This window comes from Oryctolagus cuniculus, chromosome 15, assembly GCF_964237555.1.
Source record: "Oryctolagus cuniculus chromosome 15, mOryCun1.1, whole genome shotgun sequence".
NCBI classification, from domain to species: Eukaryota; Metazoa; Chordata; class Mammalia; order Lagomorpha; family Leporidae; genus Oryctolagus; species Oryctolagus cuniculus.
The window spans coordinates 88,206,592-88,212,591 of NC_091446.1; the positions used below are offsets into that span (position 1 = coordinate 88,206,592).

Below are 6,000 nucleotides of genomic sequence, written 5' to 3' on the forward strand. Positions count from 1 at the left end.
TAGAGGATCAACATCTTTAACTTCCAATAGATGACATTTCTGGTTTTGAAGTCCAAAATTTAACAAGTACAGATGTGAAGTTTTTATATTCTTCTTAATCAAAATGTACAGCCTTAGAAAAGGCAAGTAAGTATCACTTTGAAAATGGATTCATACCAAAACAACATAGGGTTCAAAAATATTTCTTAGCATAATATACAAGGGTATTTCAAGAAGCTTTTGCAAGAATTCAATTAAAAATAAGATTTTGGAGCAAAATATATTTACATCCATGCATGGATTTTCCATAATATATATTTTCTATACAATTTAAAAGACTCATCATATCATCCCAGATCCCATCATGTAGAGTTGGTGCTGTTGCATAGCGGGTAAAGTCACTACCTGTGGTGCCAGCATCCTATGTGGGTGCTGGCTCAGGTTCTGGCTCTCCACTTCTGATCCAGCTCTCTGCTAAGACCTAGGAAAGCAGTGGAAGATTACCCAAATCCTTGGGTTGCTGCACCTGCATAGGAGTACCAGAAGAATCTCTGGCTCCTGGCTTCATACCAGCCCAGCTCTGGCTGTTGCGGACATATGCAGAATGAACCAGCAGATGGAAAACCTCTCTCTCTCTCTCTCTCTCTCTCTTTCTCTCTCTCTCTTCCCATCTCTCTCTCTCTGCTTCTGCCTCTCTGCTTTGACTTTCAAATAAATAATCTTTAAAAAAAGAAAATATAATATTGCTTTTTTCCAATATGACAACATTGTGTGTACAATAGTTACTTGATTTAATAATATTTTTGTTCAGCAATGCATTTCCATCCTCTTTAAAAAGCAATGATTACTTCAATTTTTCCCATATCAGACACATCCAGGGGACAATTCAGGGCAACTGACTGGACTCTCTCTTTGACCTTTCAGTCATTTAGTCTTGCTCATTCCCATTAACAGTTCATGATGTGCTGGAGACAAAGGCCAGCTCTCCCAAAGCCCACCTCATTCTCTACTTTTTGTCTGAATTCTCTTGGGTTGCCTTTGACTATTTCAGTCAATCTCTTGAATATCCTTGAAACAGGAAGACAAACCTTCATAGGTTCAAGTTAAACATTTTGGACTGGAAGACAATGTTTATATGCAATATGTGCATCGCACATTGCACTGCTACAAGAGTGGGTCTGCCAGGAACAGACACAGACATCTTCACATGATGTTCCTTCCAGTGTTTCTTGTGGCAACAATCAATCAACAAATAAATAGGAAAAAGTTGGAGGTCAAAATTCAAATCTCCACCAAGAAAAAAACAGATAGGTCATTGTTGGTGCACCCAAAGAGATTAGTCTCCAAACTGGGTCCTAAAATCCAATGTCAATAAGATAAGTGATCTCTTAAAATCATCACAGACAGAAAAAGATCCCCATGCTTAAAATCCACCAACAGTCTCATTTTATGTTTTTTATTTATTTATTTGAAAAAATAAAAGTGAATTTCAATTAAAATGAAAATTAAAATATATACATTATATATTCATTTATTATTCACAATAGATATTTTGAAAAGTCTGAGGTGAATGGAATTTAAAGGTAAGTTTATTTTGGTGCAAGAAAAGTTGAAATTCATCTGCTTCTCTAAAAGAAATAAAGATATGATATATTTTAAGGGTCCATAGTCCTTTTGCAGACTTGGAAAGGGTAGTTGATGGGCTGTGATTACCTGGGCACACAAGTGTAAAGAATGGGTCTCTAATGGTTGAAGCACTAATTTACCAATCAGTACATATGGGTTTCAGAACTGGAGACACATGTAACCTGTGATGGATGCAGGTACATGGAATCAGAGATACTGGGAGATGGACACGGCTTGCACATACAGGTGTTGGAAACACAAGAAGGAATACTGAGGATGGAGTGCTCAGAGATAATTTATAGTCAAATGATTATATTAGAATAAAACACTCAAAATCAATCATTACAACTTCCTTGTTAAGAAATATAAACAAAAAATTAAAAAAGTATTCAAGTAAAGCAAGAAAAAAGATAACAGCAGACATTTATGAAGTGCTATAAAATGTACCACAAATAAATAAGGACACAATGACTGTTTTTAAGAAAAATATTAACAAAGTTTATAAACCATTAGGAAAAAACAATTAAGTAACCAATGGGGAAAGTAACACAAATAACCAGTTTAGGAATTAAAACAGAATCATTCCTTTGTAGATTATAGTTTTGACCAAGGTGCTAGGAAAAAGGTATGAAATTCTTAGAAGTAAAATTTGACTACAGAAATCAAAATCCGCCCTATATTGAGAATCAAATTTGCAAAACACAAGTATAACATAAATAAGAAAACTATATAAATCAAGTAAGTTAAATCATATTTTGAAAACTCCAAACAACCAATCAAAAAAAAGTTACACAATCAAAATTTCAGGTCCAGAATTACAGAATATTCCAAAATTTTAGAGAAGAAAAAACAAATTTCAAAGACCCACCCAAAGTGCAAATAAGCAGAGCTTTTTTCTTAGTTTCTTTTGGAACACCTGCATTGCAGTGAGGATGGTGCAAGCAGACCAGGACTTGAAATAAAAAAAAAAAATTTTGGACCAGGACTTGAAATAAACATTAAGTTTTATTAAAAACATCCCTTTCATAAACAGAGCTACAGATATCCACAGCAAAGTATTAATATAGTAAATGAAATAACATAAGAAACTATATCAATAGCAAGCAGGACTTAATAAAACACACAAGAGTGGTAAAGATTCTCAGACAAGCCATCCAATAGGTAAAAAACACAAGAAGAAAATCACATGGTCATTTAGATTACATGTTGGAAAGCTTTAATGAAGTTCAGCATGTAGTAAAACAGAAAACTGCCTGCAGAACAACAAAAAAGTCAGTGACTTTGTTACTCTGATCAAGAGTGCAATGAACCTACAGCAAACACCACAAGTAATACAGCATCATTGAACCTTTTTCTCCCTGGGAGTAAACTTAGACCACGATTCCTGCACTCTCTCGAGCTTTCTACTTCAAGGGCAGAAAAGGAAATAAAACAGCAAAAAGAAATTATATGGTGTAAAGATCAATTTAAAAGTTGTAAAATGTGAATATATTGGATGAGGTTTATATACAGAGATAATCCAGAAAAAGCTAAAAAGAAATACAACTGATAAATGAGATTACTGGAAAAATTGTATGCGTGTGTGTATGTGTGTATGTGTATTCTAAGTACCAGAAAGACGCAAATAGAAAATAATATTAAAGAACAATAGGCAAACTAGAAATAAAAGTGCAAGTAAAATTAGAAAAAATGGTTAAATTATGTAATATCTTTAAACATTCTTTAAATCAATATTAAAAAATAACATAGAAGATTCATTAGACAAAAAGTGTCACATATATGATAAAAAACAAAGGCTCTTAAGTCAATAAACAGCCATTAAATTGTAGCTGACCTGAATGATGTTCAACCTCCAAGCAGAAGCCACTCAGGAAGATGCAAGAGGGCGTCCAGTGGCTGGCAGGACCAGAGAAGAGAAGAGAAAATTCCTCCCACCCACATTGCAGGGAGGTAGAGCCCAGGAGGTCCTAGTGTCAGAAATGAATTCCAAACTCCCTCTTGTTTTCCCATCCAGAAAGACCGGAAATTATGCATCAGCGCTATGGAGGATCCTGATTGGCTGTGTCCTTTATGTCGTGATGCGTCCCCTGGTATGCAAGCTGTCCAGCCAAATCACGCGGGATGTTGACGCCATAGTAGTCCTCCTGTTCCACTGAGGAGAGAGGCCCCAGGACCGGGCTCCAGCATTCCCTGGAGGTAGCTGACGTCCGCTGCTCCGTCTGTTCTCTGCCCCTCTTCCGTCGCAGGACACCAACCCCTGAGACCCGGGAAGTGGTGATGTGTGGGGCCAAGCCTGAGGGGCTGGGAAGGGGAGTTGGTGGACGTTGCTAGAAAAGGCTGGCAGGACGCGAGCTTCCCAGAGGTCGGCTCTGGGGTCTGTGGGCCCCATCTGTTGCTGGCACGACCCTCCGCTCAGTGTGGGACCAGTGTGGGGGCTGGTCTGCAGGATGGGGGCTGGACTGGCACCCGCGACTCCAGGCATCCAGTTCCGTTCCTGCTCACAGCACGACCCTTCCCTCAGTGTGGGGCCAGTATGGGGGCTGTCTGCAGTGTGGGGCTCTACTGGCACCCAGGAGTCCAGGCGTCCTGTCCCATTCCTGCTCACAGCAATCACAAGGGCATAGACCAGGTAAGTTAACCAAAGCAGCTTTATTTGAATCAGGGTTTTAGTCTAGGTTTTAGGGGGTCACGAGAGCGTTGTATTTTGGTACTTCGATGTCATCTTAGCGTTTACATGTTCACAAGACATAATGTGATCTGTCTCTGTACTTTAAAATTGGAAATTATAGATAGTCACATTTACAAATGTTTTAAAACTGTTTCTGTTCCATGACAGTCTTTCCAACCACAAAAAGATATAACTCTAGATTCCGAAGTTAATTTTAATTTTAATTTTGATGTAGGGTGATTTTTTCAAGGTTATTGGAGTATAATTGACAAAATTTGTATATATTCGGGGCCTGCAATGTGATGTTTTGATTTGTGAGGGGACTTTTTTAAAAGTTTATGGAAAATTCCCTTTATCTTTTAATCTAGTTTTTCACAAGTCTTTTGGAGTTCCCTTGTACATGTACATTATGAAATGATTAGGACAATCAAACTAACATGTCCATCACTTTACATAGTTTTTTTTTTTTTTTTTTGACAGGCAGAGTGGACAGTGACAGAGAGTCAGAGAGAAAGATCTTCCTTTTTCCGTTGGTTCACCCCTCAAAGGCCGTTGCAGCTGGCACACCATGCAGATCCGAAGCCAGGAGCCAGGTGCTTCTCCTGGTCTCCCATGGGATGCAGGGCCCAAGCACTTGGGCCATCCTCCACTGCCTTCCTGGGCTACAGCAGAGAGCTGGACTTGAAGAGGAGCAACCGGGACAGAATCCGGTGCCCCGACCAGGACTGGAACCCAGGGTGCCGGTGCCACAGGGGAGGATTAGCCTATTGAGCCATGGCGCCAGCCCACCTTCCATAGTTTTTAAAAGAATAATAAATATTTTAACAAGTTTTGAGTAGTGTATTCATTTCACTTCTGTGCTGTGTGTTAGGTCTCAAGGAGTTAATTTATCTCCTGATGATAAATGGGTGTCGTTCAACTAACATCTTACCATTTCCTTCACTCTCAGCCCCTGGAAACCATATTATTATGGTCTGTTCTTAAATTTGATTTTATTAGGTTCCAAAAATAAGGGAGATTGTGTGATATTTATATTTCTGTGTCATACCTCAATCAACTTAATATCCACATTCATACTTTTGAATCCAGGTTATGACAAAATGTCAGGATTTCCTTTTTAAGGTTGAATATGATTCTAGTGTGTGTGTGTTTGTGTGTGGCATTTTCTCTATTCATCCTTTGATAGACAATGTATTTATATATCTAGTTCTTGTGAATAGTGCTCACATGAACATGGATGTACAGATGTGTCTTTCAGATAGTAATTTTATTTCTTTAGGTACACATCCAATAGTGGACTGCTTTATCGTTTATTAGTTCATTTTTAATTTTGTTTGAGGAAACTCTGTAGTGTTTTTCATAGTAAGTATACCAGGTTGCACTCCTGAAAATAATTTATCGGTTACCTTTCTCCAATTCTGGTTCAGTACTTGTAGTTTTTATTTTTTGATAATAGCCTTTTTTACATATGTAAGATCATAACCATTGTGTTCTTGATTGGCAATGCTGAGAGCCCCTTTTCAAACACCTATTGGCTGCTTGTGGAAAGACTGATCAGATCCTTTGTCCATTTTTTATTACAATATTTCCCTTTGAGTTGTGTAAGTTCTTTGTATTATTCTTTAATCATACTATGATCTACCAATATTTTCTCCTATTCCTTGCTTTCACTTTTCAGCTTAATTTTTTTTGCATAATTTTTTTATGTTTTTGCAGTCTTACTGTAT

The 6,000-nt window shown here is 37.7% G+C and overlaps 1 long non-coding RNA gene across 1 annotated transcript in view; it reads left to right on the top strand.

Moving 5' to 3' along the window:
* Positions 1-5,426, top strand: part of LOC138845445 (uncharacterized) — a 93,425-nt gene extending 87,999 nt beyond the window's left edge. Inside the window, exons 3-4 of the long non-coding RNA XR_011382705.1 lie at positions 3,620-4,234; positions 4,754-5,426. This is a non-coding gene — a long non-coding RNA (uncharacterized lncRNA). The remainder of the gene's footprint in view (positions 1-3,619; positions 4,235-4,753) is intronic.
* Positions 5,427-6,000: the final 574 nt, after the last annotated feature.